Raw genomic sequence first — 15,811 nt, forward strand, 5'->3', positions numbered from 1 at the left:
TCCTAACTACACCCATATAAACAGGACTGCAGGGAACTACACAAAGCAGCAGGGCGGAGCCAGCAGCAGGGTGGAACCCACAGCAGAGGCTCAGCAAAACCTCTACAGGCAGTGACTAGGCTGCCACCTTGCTGGGCAGGACAGCCCGGGGCAGGGGGAAGGCAGCAACGCAACAGATACCATAAATAAAGCCCTAACCCCCTGGGACAGAGCACCTGGGGAAAAAAGGGGGGTTTATGAGTTCTGCTGCAGCAAACTTAAACGTACCTTCCTAGCAGCTCTGAATGAACAACAGAGCTCACAGCTCAGCACTTGAGCTCCTATAAACAACAGACTGTCTCCTCAAGCAGCTCCCTGACCCCCGTATATCCAAAGAGTCACCTCACAAAGGACTGATCAGACTGACATTTGGCAGGCATCATTCTGGGACAAAAATAGCAGAAGAAGAAACTGGTAGTAATGCTTACTGTTCTGCAGCTGCTGCAGGTGACCCCCAGGCAAGCAGGACCTGGAGTGGACCTCAGCAGTCCTACAGCAGAGGGGCCAGACTGTTAGAAGGAAAACTAAGAAACAGAAATAACTTCATCATCAACAATCTGGACGTCCACTCAGAGACCCAGTCTGAAAATCAATAACTACACAGACAACAGGTGGATAAACCCACAAAGATGGGAAGAAACCAGTGCAAAAAGGAGGAAAACACCCAAAATCAGAACACCTTGCCTCCTAAAAGGGATCACAACTCCTCAGCAGCAACGGAACAAAGCTGGACAGAGAAAGAGTGTGGTGAAATGACGGAATCAGACTTTAGAAGGTGGGTAATGAGAAACTTCTGTGAGCTAAAAGAACATGTTCTAAGTCAACGCAAAGAAACTATAACCTTGAAAAAAGATTTGATGAAATGATAAGAATGGACAACTTAGGAATATGAGTGAATTGATGGAGCTGAAAAACACAACATGAGAACTTCAGAAACCATGCACAAGTTTAAACAGCCAAATTGACCAAGCAGAAGAAAGGATATCAGAGGTTGAAGATCAACTCAACAAAATAAAACAAGAAGGCAAGATTAGAGAAAAAAGCACAAAAAGGAATAAACAAAGTCTCCAAGAAATGTGGGACTATGTGAAGAGACCTAATCTACGTTTAATAGGTATACCTGAATGTGACGAAGAGAATGAATCCAAGCTGGAAAACTCTCTTCAGGATATTATCCAGGAAAACTTCCCCAACATAGCAAGGCAGGCCAATATTCAAATCTAGGAAATACAGAGAACACCACAAAGATATTCCTCAAGAAGAGCAACTCCAAGGCACATAATCGTCAGATTCACCAGGGTTGAAATGAAGGAGAAAATGCTACAGGCAGCCAAAGAGAAAGGTCAGGTTACCCACTAAGGGAAGCCCATCAGACTCATAGCAGATCTCTTGGCAGAAACCCCACAAGCCAGAAGAGAGTGGGGGCCAAAATTCAACATCCTTAAAGAAAAGAACTTTCAACCCAGAATTTCATATCCAGCCAAACTAAGCTTCATAAGTAAAGGAAAAATAAAATACTTTGTGAACAAGCAAGTACTCAGAGATTTTGTCACCACCAGGCCTGCTTTACAAGAGTTCCTGAAAGAGGCATTACACATAGAGAGGAACAACCAGTACCAGCCCCTCCAAAAACATACCAAATGCTAAAGAGCATCAACAAAATGAAGAATCTGCATCACCTGATGAGCAAAACAGCCAGCTAGAATCAAAATGGCAGTATCAAATTCACACATAACAATATTAACCCTAAATGTAAATGGGCTAAATGCACCAATCAAAAGACACAGACTAGCAAATTAGATAAAAAGCCAAAACCCATCGGCATGCTGTATCCAGGAAACCCATTCACATGCAAAGATACACAAAGGCTCAAAATAAAGGGATGGAGGAAGATTTACCAAGAAAATGGAGAGCAAAAAAAAGCAGGACTTGTAATTCTCGTCTCTGATAAAATAAACTTAAAAGCACCAAGATCAAAAGAGACAAAGAAGGTCATTACATAATGGTAAAAGGATCGATACAACAAGAAGAGCTAAGGATCCTAAATATATATGGACCCAATACAGGAGCACCCAGATATATAAGGCAAGTTCTTAACAAACTTACAAAGAGACTTAGACTCCCACACAATAATAGTGGGAGACTTTAACACTCCACTGTCAATATTAGACAGATCAACCAGACAGAAAATTAACAAGGATATCCAGGACTTGAACTCAGACCTGGAACAGGCAAACCTGACAGACATTTACAGAATTCTCCACCCCAAATCCACAGTATATATATTCTTCTCAGCACCACATCACACCTCCTCTAAAATTGACCACATAATTGGAAGTAAATCACTCCTCAGCAAATGCAAAAGAATGGAACTCATAACAAACAGTCTCTCCGACCACAGTGAAATCAAGCTAGAACTCAGAATTCAGAAACAAACTCAGAACCGCACAGCTTCATGGAAACTGAACAACTGGCTCTTGAATGTTGACTGGATAAACAATGAAATGAAGGCAGACATAAAGAAGTTATTCGAAACCAACGATAATGAAGACAAAACATACCAGAATCTCTGGGACACATTTAAAGCAGTCTCTAGAGGAAAATACATAGCAAGAAGTGCCCACGTGAGAAGAATGGAGAGATCAAAAACTGAAACCCTATCATCAAAATTGAAAGAACTAGAGGAGCAAGATCAAAAAAACTCAAAACCCAGCTGAAGACAAGAAATAACTAAGATCAGAGCAGAACTGAAGGAGATAGAGACACAAAAAGCCCTTCAAAAATCAATAAATCCAAGGGCTGGTTTTTCAAAAAGATAAACAAAATAGACCACTAGCAAGATTAATAAAAAAGAAAAGAGAGAATAACCAAATAGATGCAATAAAAATGATAAAGGGGAAATCACCACAGATTCCACAGAAATTCAAACCATCATCAGAGAATATTACAAACAACTCTATGCACATAAACTGGTAAATCTGGAAGAAATGGATAAATTCCTGGACACTTGTGTCCTCCCAAGCCTAAACCAGGAAGAAGTTGAAACTAAGAGAGGACACAAACAGATGGGGAAACATTCCATGTTCATGGTTAGGAAGAATCAATTTCATGAAAATGGCCATACTGCCCAAAGTAATTTACAGATTCAATGCTATCCCCATCAAGCCACCAGTGACCTTCTTTACAGAACTGAAAAACACCACCTTAAACTTCATATGGAACCAAAAGAGAGCACGCATAGCCAAGTCAATTCTAAGTAAAAAGAACACAGTGGGAGGCATCACACTACTGGACTTGAAACTATACTACAAAGCTACAATAATCAAAACAGTATGGTACTGGTACCAAAACAGAGATATAGACCAATGGAACAAAACAGAGGCATCGGAGGCAACACAACATATCTACAACCATACAATCTTTGATAAACCTGACAAAAACAAGCAATGGGGAAAGGATTCTGTTTGATAAATGGTGTTGGGAAAACTGGCTAGCCATGTGCAGAAAGCAGAAACTGGACCCCTTCCTGACACCTTACACTAGAATTAACTCCAGATGAATTAAAAACTTAAACATAAGACCTGGCACCATAAAAACCCTAGAAGAAAATCTAGGCCAAACCATTCAGGACATAGGAGTAGGCAAGGACTTCATGAACAAAACACCAAAAGCATTGGCAACAAAAGCCAAAATAGACAAATGGGACCTAATCAAACCCCACAGCTTCTGCACAACAAAAGAAACACTTGTTAGAGTGAATCGGAAATTAACAGAATGGGAAAAATTTTTGCAGTTTACCCATCTGACAAAGGGCTGATATCCAGAATTTACAAAGAACTCAAACAGATTTACAAGAAAAAAACAAACAAGCACATTCAGAAATGGGCAAATAATATGAACAGACACTTTACAAAAGAAGACATACATGAGGCCAACAAACATATGGAAAAATGCTCATCATCATTGGTCATTAGAGAAATGCAAATCAAAACCACATTGAGATACCATCTCATGCCAGTTAGAATGGCGATCATTAAAAAATCTGGAGACCACAGATGCTGGAGAGGATGTGGAGGAATAGGAACACTTTTACACTGCTGGTGGATTAGCTCAACCATTGTGGAAGACAGTGTGGCAATTCCTCAAGGACCTAGAAATAGAAATTCCATTTGACTCATCAGTCTCATTATTGGGTATATATCCAAATGACTATAAATCGTTCTACTATAGGACACATGCACACGAATGTTCATTGCAGCACTGTTTACAACAGCAAAGACCTGGAACCAACCCAAATGCCCATCGATGATAGACTGGACTGGGAAAATGTGGCACATATACACCATGGAATATTATGCAGCAATAAAAAATGTTGAGTTCGTTTCCTTTGTAGGGACATGGATGAATCTGGAGAACATCATTCTCAGCAAACTGACACAAGAACAGAAAATGAAATACTGTATGCTCTCGCTCATAGGCAGTGATGAACAATGAGAACACATGAATACAGGGAGTGGAGCACTACACATTGGAGTCTGTTAGGGGGAATAGGGGAGGGACAGCAGTTGGGGGGAAGTTGGGGAGGGATAGCATGGGGAGAAATGCCAGATGTGGGTGAAGGGGAGGAAGGCAGCAAATCACACTGCCATGTGTGTACCTATCCAACTATCTTGCATGTTCTGCCCATGTACCCCAAAACCTAAAATGCAATAAAAAAAAAGCCTGAGGAAGTTACCCAGAATTTAGTACATGAAGATGAAAATAGCAAAGAGGAATTCCAGAAGGAGGAGCAAGAAAGAATAGGGTATGAAAATATTCAAAGATATAATATTTGAAGTATTGTTAACACTTGAGAAGAAATATGAATCCTTAGATTACAAAATATAATTCCTGAGGAAAAAAATAAAAAGAAATATATATCTAGATACATCATATGGAAACTAAAAGCACCCATGTCAAACAGAACATCTGAAAAAGAAACAGAGAAAAAACATATTTATAGGATAATGAACCCTCAACAGACTTCAACAGCCAACAGTAAAAATCAGGACACCATGAAGTAATATATTCAAATAACTGAAAGAAAATAATACCTACCAGCCTGGGCAACATGTTGAAACCTTGTCTTTACAAAAGATACAAAAATCAGCTGGACGTTGTGGTGTACACTTGTCCTAGCTACTAGGGAGGCTGAGGTGGGAGGATCATTTGAGCCTGGGAGATGAAGGTTGCAGTGAACTGTGGTAGTGCCACTCCACTCCAGCCCTGGTGACACAGCAAGACCCTGTCTCGAAGAGGAAGAGGAAGAGGAAGAAGAAGAAGAAGAAGAAGAAGAAGAAGGAAGAAAGAAGAAAGAAGAAGAGGAAGAGGAATGAGGGGGAGGAGAAGAAGGAGGGGAGGGAGGGAGGGAGGGAGGGAGGGAGGGAGGGAGGAAGGAAGGAAGGAAGGAAGGAAGGAAGGAAGGAAGGAAGGAAAATAATTCCTAAAGTATTGTTCAACAGTGATAGCAAAATAGAAAAATAGGTATCTGCTATCTATCGAATCACACAACTATGGCATTTACTATGGTTAAGATATTGAAATACTTTCCCACTGGTTGGTAGATAGCTTCTGCTCCAGGCTTTCTGAGTGTCCTTTTCTCATAATGTCAGCTACTAGCCTTTTTCATAGGACCCTCCTTCCCAGCTCTCCAAAAATCCAACAACTGAAAGATTGATGCTTGGCACATAAAGAGGCTTCCACGACCTTGTGCCAGCCCTGTGGTTGGTGTCTCCTTTGATTGGCTAGTCCCTGCCCATCTGTCAAATCCTGCCTTCCAGCAAGCCTGCAAAAAACCATCCTATTTCTTCTCTGAGTCTGTCACCTGGCCCTGTGGGAAATGGGGACTCTGGGAACCACTGGGAATTTGTGCAGGTGCCTGCCAGCACAAGTAGCTGTCTATCCCATGTGCTAGCTCTCACCACAGAATGTTCTCCTGGCCAAAATAAGCATCTATTTTACTGGTAGAAATACTTGTTCCATGGTAGGCAAATGCTCAATACCAGGCTGGCTGTCTATCCAATGTTGTGGCCAACTGCTGCAGGTTACACTCCTTTGGTTTCATCTTTGAGTGGCCACTGGGGGAACCGTAATCTTCTTAGGACTTTGAGAAAGCCATGGACAAACTGAGAAAACAGTTATCAGCCAGTAATGGAAAACCTTTCAGGTAAACCTAAATAATATCTAGACTAACATAGATAGCTAAAATCAGTTTCTGTTGCTTGTAACAAAATACACTGATACACCCCATGCCTATTGCTCTTCCAGTGTCTCATTTCTCAGGGAATGGTACCACTACTTATTGGCTATGTGACCTCAGGCAAACTACTTAACTATTCGGTGCTTCAATGTCCTCATCTGTAAAATGGGGATAATAAAAGAATCAACCTGAAGCAATGTTGTGAGGATTAAATGGGTTAATATGTGTAAAACGTGTAAAACGGTACCTGGCAGGTAGCATTACTATTTAAGTGTTGACTTTTAATATCATTAGTCAATTATCAATTTTAGGATCAGTCATCGCTTTTTCAGGGAAGGCTTCTTTAACTTCCTGAGGTCAAAAACCTTTATTCTAGGCTCTTTCCCACCTTTTCTCACAGCACCAGTCACAGTCAAAATTTTGCACTTATTAATATAACTTTTTTCCTTAACCTAGATATTAACAATGCAGGTGTTCATTTTATCCTTTTACTTTAAGCTCACATATATATATTTTAATTTTTATTATGAAATTTTTACACATTTTACTAGAGAGTAATTGACATACAATAAGCTGCTCATAAAGTGGACAATTTTATAAGTTTTCACATATGTATGAAACTGACCCAACAGTCACATAGACTGTTCTTTTGGATAAACATAGAAATTGACTGTTTTGGTCTTAAAGCTTGAAACTTTCATTTATCTGAGTTCCTTTCTCAGGAAACAACATTCAGGCCTCTCAAAAAAGTATCAAAGAACTGAAACTCACCAGATCATGGCAGCAGATGCAGGACCTTCACTCACCATGATTGCCCCTTCTTTGTGGCTGTTTACTTATATATTGTTACATTTCTTCTCTGCTAATGTAACCCCTGGTTTTAGTCAGGTAGGGAGATGGATTTGAGACTGAGCTCCCGTCTCCTCAGGTGCAGTGCTGATTAAAGCCTTCTTCCTTGGTAATACTTGTTGACTCAGTGAGTGGCTTTTAGTGCAGTGAGCAGCAAGATCTAGACCAAACCCCTGGTGTTTCAGTAATATGTATACATCTGTGAAAATATCACTACAATAAAGCCTATTGAAGTTTTATTTCCTGTAGACCTCAAAGCCTTTGAAAATATTTTTCTTGTTGTTGGAGTACTTCTTCCAAATATCTTTGCAGATAGGATCTTTATGTGATGAATGTTCTGATACCTTGTGTGACAGAGTATCTAGTTCAGCCACACACTAAGATAATGGTTTAGTTTTACATAAAATTCTAAATTTGAAATTCTTTCAATTCTTTGAAAAGTTTATTCCATATTATTCTTGCATATCGATTTTATTATTGTATCTTTTATGTGATTATTTGACTCATGGCTTTATCCACAACTAGACTATAAACTCCATGAAGGCAGAGGTCATGTTGTTTTTGCTCAACCTTGTACCAAAGTATCTGGCACAGTGCCTAATAGGTGCTATTCACATTTGTTGAGGGCAAGGCATAGTGGCTTACTCCTGTAATCCCATACTTTGGGAGACCAAAGCAGGAGAATCACGTGGGACCAGAAGTTCAGGGCTATAGTGAGCTATGATTATGCCATTGCACTCCAGCCTGGGAAACTGAGTGAGAGCCTGTCTCTAAACAAACAAAACACATTTATTGAATGAGAGTTAGGGTGAGGCAAGACTAGAAAGATATTAAGGATAATGTTTTGGGTGGTCTTGACTGCCAGTTGGAAGAGCTTATATACATTTTGTAAGCAATAGATTTACAGTTTTAAAATAGTATAGTGACATAATTAGAGCAGCACTTTAGGAGGCTTTTCTGACAGCAGTATGTTGGATACATTGGAGTAGGGGAAACCAGTTACAGTGCCATAGAAACAATGTAGAAAAGAAAAATGAAGGCATCAACTCAGATGCTGGGTATTGGAATTTGAAAGTGAAGACATTTGAAACAGGACAGAACTTGACAAGGGTGCTGAATCTGTCTGCGATGATTTCTAAGTTTCAGCTATGGATCAACAGAAATAGGGAATATCAGGAAAGTTCTGAGTTAGGTGTTAAATGCCTTTTGTTTAACATGCTGTTGGAATATTCATATCATGATAAACAGAGAAAAGCTGAAAAGTTGTCTATAGAGCTCAGGACCTAAGTCAAAACTAGAGATATAGTCTTAAATAGGGCTGGTCAACTCTGTTTTCCTGGGTATCAAGCCTACTGTCCACATTTGGATGACACACAAGCTAAGACTGGTTTTTACATTTTTAAATACTGGAGAAAAAGAAACAAAAGAAAAATAATGTTTCATGCTGCATGAAAATAATAGGAAATTAATTTTTTTTATTCCCAAATAATTATATTGGACCAAAGCAACAGTTACTCATTTTCTTATTGTCTATGGCTGCTTCTATGCTGCAACAGCACAGTTGAGAAGTTGCATTAGAAACTGTATGACTTGCAAAGCCTAAAATATCTACTATCTGCTCCTTTACAGAAAAAGTTTACCACTGTGTACATACATTGCTAAGTTCTCAACTGTTGTCATTATTTTATAAGGCAATTTGGCCAGAAAGGAAAACAAAAAATAGTAATAGCTGTATTAAAATAACAATATGATGGATTTTTCCTTTCTTAAATTCTTGCAAGTATTTTGATAAGACATGTATAGTTTTTTTAAAAAAATCTGGCCAGAGGGGTGGCTCATGCCTATAATCCCAGCACTTTGGGAGGCTGAGGCAGGTGGATCATGAGGTCAGGAGATCGAGAGCATCCTGGCCAACATGGTGAAACCTGTTTTTACTAAAAATTCAAAAATTAGCTAGGTGTGGTAGTGAGTGCCTGTAATCCCAGCTACCCAGGAGCCTGAGGCAGGAGAATCACTTGAACCAGGGAGTTGGAGGTTGCGGTGAGCCAAGATCGCACCACTGTACTTTAGCCTGGTGACAAAGCAAGATTCCATCTCAAAAAAAAATCTATTCAACTATTGTAGGATAAAGCAAATGAATTTACTGCTTGGAGACTGAAATTCTTTGCCTATAATAAAAATTGGAACATTTTGTTAGGTCATACCAAGCAAAAGCTTATACAAGTAAAGCTGACTATGAAGTATGGTGGGGAGCAAGCAACTAGATTTCACTTGTTCAGCCATAGGGAGGAGCTGTGTGATAGATCCATCACTTCTGCTTAAAGGTTCAGGTGCATGCTAGATTCAAAGGCACAGGAATTCAATTATCCAGGAGTTGGCTTTTGAGCACAATTCTTCCCAATAAGAAAGGTCTCTTCGTATAACAGAGTTGTGTGGTAGGTATGAAGTGAGGGTGTGAACAGTTGTCATTAAATGGGCTGAGTGAGGTTGTGAACAATTGTCATTAAACTAGGGTAGCTTCTTATTACAGGGACATAGTCAGTCTGACCAGAAAGCCTGAATTGGTTAATTAATCACAATTTATCCATGCCTTTATCCATGCCTTCTGCTATGGAAAAAGTAGATAAACATTGACAAATCGTTGCTTTTTGATTCTCACATTTTGCACCCCATATTTATCATTATTCTTCAGTTACTGTAGAATAGCACCGTTGTAGACAATAATAAAATATTCCTAAGGTTATCATTATATTTACTCTCTTTGATGAAATTAAGGAGCAGCATGGTCTTTTTGATGGAATTTGGAAAACAAACTAATATTATCATTACCATTTTAAAAGTTAACCCAGAAAATGACTTTTTTTTTTTTTTGAGACAGAGTCTTGCACGGTCACCCAGGCTGTATTGCAGTGGTGCGATCGTGGCTCACTGCAATCTCCACCTCCTGGGTTCAATCAATTCTCCTGCCTCAGCCTCCTGAGTAGCTGGGACTACAGGAGTGCACCACCACACCCAGCCAATTTTTTTGTATTTTTAGTAGAGACAGGGTTTCACCATGTTGGCCAGGATGGTCTTGATCTCCTGACCTCGTGATCCACCCACCTAGGCCTCCCAAAGTGCTGAGATTACAGGCATAAGCCACCACACCTGGCTGAAAGTGACTTTTATTAATCTCCTCCCCAAATACTAAGAGTTCATTCTTTTTAGGAATTATATTATCATATGTTCAACTTATCGTAGGTACTTATTATATTTTGTGATCATTCTTTAGCTGCTTTGTCATAGGTGACAGCTTTTTCTTTCCCTTTAGCATGGTCAAATGACAGAGGTAAGGAATGTTACATAATAAAACATGCAACTTTACAGGGTTTGAGGTATATGAAGTTATTTTTCAGTGTATATAGAGTAACTTGAAATATACTACAATATTTTCTGTGATGATTTTTTACACATATTTTCTGATAGAACATAAGATGGAAGCTGGAATGGCACAATAATATGATTTCCATTTTAGACATATCAAGTCTGAGGGGTCAATGAGAAACAATACGACAAAGTACAGAAATCTGTTGGAAATGTGGAACTACACTGTGGCCTAAAGGTGAGGCCTACAGACACTAGAATTCGAAGTCAGGGCAGAGAAGCAGCAGAAGTCAGTAAGAGAATTTGTGGAAATAGAAGAGAGGCTATGTGGCTTGAAGGGAGGATACATAAAGTATTTGCCATAGAGCTTGGCACGTGCTGTGCGCCTTGTGCATGGTAGATGCTAAAAGTGGATCTGCAAATGAGGAATACTGGGATTATGAAAAGGAAAAGAAGCCAGTGAGAATGAATGGAGCAACAATTTAGAATATAAGTTAAATATACAAAAATCAGTTATATTTCTCTATATACTAACAATAAGCAGTTTAAAATTTAAAATTTAAAAATACCGTGTACAAAAGCAACAAAAAACATGAAATATGTTGGATAATCCTAAATCTACTTCATTATTTTTTTCCTTTCATCTTCTATTTCTAATCCCATTCCCTCTCCTCCACAGACACTAGAATTAATGCACGTAATATATGGCTTTCCAATATGCTTTCCTTATACTTTAGACGTATTTGTATCCTTGAAAAAATACACAGTGGTCTTTGTGTGTGTTTAATGTTTTTTATATAATAAGTGTAATTCTGGCCTTTCATAATTTGGGCAAAGTGTTCAGCCAATTAAAAACTTACAAAACAAAGTAAAACAAGACACGACGCCAAAAAGTTCGGGAAGTAACTAACAATTACTATATTGGCAGAAATAGACATATACTTATTATTTTGTTTCTATTATACTCCCTGGAGGTATTTGTCTTACATTTTGGGGAATTAAAGCTGTTTAAACAATTTCCTTTTTTAGTACTATATTGAGAAGTAACTGCAAATACGTTTTTGACTTTTAGTTTTTGGTGGTTTTGTTTGTTTGTATGTTTGTTTCGAGAGCTGGGATTCAGTTCTGAGGATTGCCTACAGAAGGACAGTGCAGAAATATTCAGGGACATTTCCATTACATATTTAGGAAGAGCTGCCACCTGCAGGTAAAAAATAAAATAAATACACTGGGCCTTTATTTTTTTCTCTTTGAATGAATGGAATTCATTGTTACTCCTTGTTTTTCTTTATTTAAAATTATCTTGCTCCCTCTTTCTCCTGCCAATTTATGAATATTTCCTTCCTTTCCTTTTCTTAATTCCCAATTCTTTGACTTGTTCTTTTGAAGAACATCATTCTCTTCATCTCCTTCATTCAATCTACCTTCTACTCCACCAAAGACACATATGACAAGATGTCGAAAATATAGTGATTAGATTTAGGGATTTGGTCTTGGTTTTCACATTTGGTATGTTAATAGCCCTTGGCCTTGACACACATAAAACATTATCTTAGATTTTTGGCCTCCAAACATTAGGAATATGCTTATTTGATTCTTTTTTTTTTTTTTGCTTGCTTTTATAAATTATTTTTTAAGTCTTACATTCAGCTTTCAGAAGTATCAGTTTAGAATGGTTTCAATATAAGGTCATAAATTTATTTCATCATTTCTCCTAATCTCTGGGTTTTTCTGAAATTAAAGCTCTATCAGTTCTTCCTTAAAGTTGTTTTTGTACTCAAGGCTATTTTTCTTTTGGTCTACAGTTAGATCACAGCTACCTGCATAAGGCTCCACTGACTGGATTTAAATATTCTAGTATTAGTTTCTATTATTTATTTTTGAGTGGAAATATCTTAATTTCCAACTAGAAATTTGTTCAAGACATAAAAGAGCTATATTTTTACATGTGTTGCTACATTTAAAATGAAGCAATATGTATTAGTCACCCTTCAGTATGGTATGCTGACTAAAATGTTAATTTCCACATTTTAGTGGCTTAAAATAATTAACATTTACTTTTTATTCATAACACAATCCACTATTAGGACATCCTCTTTCTTCTTGTAGCTGTACCAGCTGGAACACGTGCTGTTCAAGGTTGCCATTGCAAGGAAAAAGAGGGCTAGAAAAAGGCAACTTAGTTCTTAACTGTTTTATTGTTTATGTGACATTGTCACTATCATTTACATTTTGTTGGCAAAAAATTGTTCTAAGTCCCCAAAGGAACGCTATGAAATATACAGAAGTGCATGAATATATGATGAGAATTAATATTTATTGTTAATACTTTTCTTGTTAGTCTTTGACCTTTTCTTACAGAGAATAATGACATATGAAATGGAGAAAAAATTTTGAAATGAAAGAATTAGAACCCTATCATATAACTTTCAAAATTGTAATGTAAAATTTGGAGGCCAATTAATATATATATGAAGTTTATTTTTAAAACATAAAGTATACTCATACTGATCAATTTATTTCAAAGGGATTTGTAGAGATTTAAAAATATGTCCATAAATTCTTTGTCATTCCTCCCTTCTAAAGGTGGACACTGATTCCTCTCTCTCTGAGTATGGGCTGCACTTAGAGACTCACTCCTAATGAATTGAGTATGGTCGTAAGAAGTCTAAAAATGACCAGAACCACTATCCTATTATAATGAAAATCTGTGAAATCATCAAATTTGCCTCTATTTATCTGTAATATTACCTTTCTTTTGGTGATAGATTCCAAATTTAAACTTAAGAATTTATATATCACGAAGAGCTTTTAAATATGGTCTGCATTAATTAGTTTTAGTATGCTATTTAGTAAGTAATATTAATAATAACACCATGATCTCCCAGAGAATCAGCTCACAGGATGTTTTTACCCATGATCAATAAACTTGATCATATTGATACCCTGACCTTAGGTATGCAGCTCCTAATAAAATTTTAAAAAAGATAATTGAGATATAATTTACATACCCACAGAATCCACCCCTTTAAAGTCTGCAATTCAGTAGCTTTTAGTATATTCACAAGACTGCACAACTATCTGCACAACTGTCACCACAATCTAATTCCAGAACGTTATCATCATCCCCCAAAGAAACCTGGTACCCTAGCAATTACTCCTCATTCTTCCCTCCCCTCTGTCCCTGGCTACCCCAAATCCATTTTCCGTCTCTGGATGTTTTATGTAAATGAAACCATGCAGTATGTGATCTTGTGTATCTGGACTCTTTCACTTAGCATAATGTTTGCAAGGTTCATCCATGTTGTAGCATGTATCAATACTTCATTCCTTTTTATGGCAGAATAATATTCCATTATAAAGATATACCACACTTTGTTTAGCCATTCATCAGCTGATGGACATTTGTGTTCTTTCCACATTTTGGCTATTAAGAATAATACTGCTATAAGCATTTATGTACAAGTCTTTGTGTGGATGTTTTCATTTCTGTTCAGTATATATGTAGATATGAAACTGCTAGGTCATATAGAAATTCTATGTTGAAACTTTTTGAGGAACTACCGAACTGTTTTCCAGAGCAGAATGCATGATTTTACATTCCCATCAACAATGTATTGAGGATTCCCATTTTGCCACAAAACTCTTGTTATGTTACTGATTATAGCCAGCCTAGTATTTGTGAATGAATATCTCATGATTTTCATTTTCATTTCTTAATGACTAATAATGGTGAAAATTGTTCAGGTATTTATTAGCTATTTGCATATGTTCTCTGGAGAAATAATAAAAACATTTTAAAACTCCCTCCTGTCAGTTGTTAATCCAAACATTAGTACGGCCAGGTCTAAAAGTCTTAAAGACATTTTGTGTATTAATTATAGTTTATTATTCTCATGTTAACAGCACCTGCTTCTCTGGAGCTAGTCTTGAGTCGTTAATGTATGGAAATTACTTATGTTAAGCACCTTAGGAGTACTACTTATCCAGTTTTGCACTTCCTAGGTACCCAAATATCCAAGGGTTGACACTGCTTAGTTCAAGTATTTGTAACAACACCTACATGGGCTTCTTAAGATGTGGGATTATTAAGAAAACAAAGACTATTGAGTGAAAATAAATATTATATTTCATTTTCTATATTGTTGACAAGTAAAATTACATGTAACAACTAATACTGTACAGTGAGAATATGGATATTACTAACTTTAGTTATTTTGGCTCATACATTCACTATTTTTCTATGTTTTTGGAGAAATTTTAAAATTTGAAGTTTTGTAATTATAAATATACAATTATGAAAAATTTGAAAACTATAAAAATACAAAAGAGAAAAGAAAAACAACCAGTCTGATATTTTTCAGAGTCCTCTTAGTTGTTACATACATGAATTTTAAAATTTATTTTATTTTTTAAACTAGTTTCTACGTACACATAAAACAAAATTAAAAGGTTCAAAAGGGCATGCAGTGAAACATTAAGTCTTTTTCAATTGTGTCCCAGTTTCCCTACCCAAAGCAACCTCTATTACCAGTATCTTGTATAATCTTTGAGATACGGGCACATACACATGTGTGTGTGCTTTAAATTCCTACTTTTTAAGGCATTGATGAGAATTATAAATTATGGATGGTTAAAGACAATAGTTCCTCTTCTGTTTTCTATTATTTTTGTGTGTTTTCCCCTTCTATTGATCCTAGTCCACCTTATAGTTTGCAGATTTTTCAGTGCCTTTGCATGTTTTCCAAATTCTCAGTATTGTGTTTTTGCAAATGATATTCCTAAGAAAGTTTACTTCTGCAGTATGTTCTATAACATTTCTAGTAGTTATACAAAAAAAGTTATCAATCCCCTTAAACTCACCCTGAGTACTCTAATTTTGTACCTCCATATGGAATGGAGAGGTATTTTAAATTCCATTTCTTTTGGCAGAAAGGATAAGTTCTTGATTGAGCTTTAGCTAATAATGGATTTTCATGTTTATTTCTAATTTCCTCAGCTAAATTATCAACTCTGTAATAGTAACAACCAGGCCTTATATCTTGTATTTCGTTTTTTTTTTGTGGAAGGGAGGGATGAAGGAAGGGAGGAAGGGGGAGGGAGGGAGGGAGGGAGGGAAGGGAAGGAAGGAATTCAAGCAATGAGAGAGACATTGCTGACCTGGATCTAGAGGTTTACAAGTTGATTTTTTTTTTTTGAGTGAAGGAAAGAAGACAAAAATGAGTAAAGGAGAGGAAGAAAGAGGAAGAGAAAGAAAGAGAGTGAGTGGAAATATTGCTTTATTCTTAAAAAAAATGGGTATTAATAATGGCCAATCAATGT

Source organism: Callithrix jacchus, chromosome 3 (genome assembly GCF_049354715.1).
Source record: "Callithrix jacchus isolate 240 chromosome 3, calJac240_pri, whole genome shotgun sequence".
NCBI lineage: Eukaryota > Metazoa > Chordata > Mammalia > Primates > Cebidae > Callithrix > Callithrix jacchus.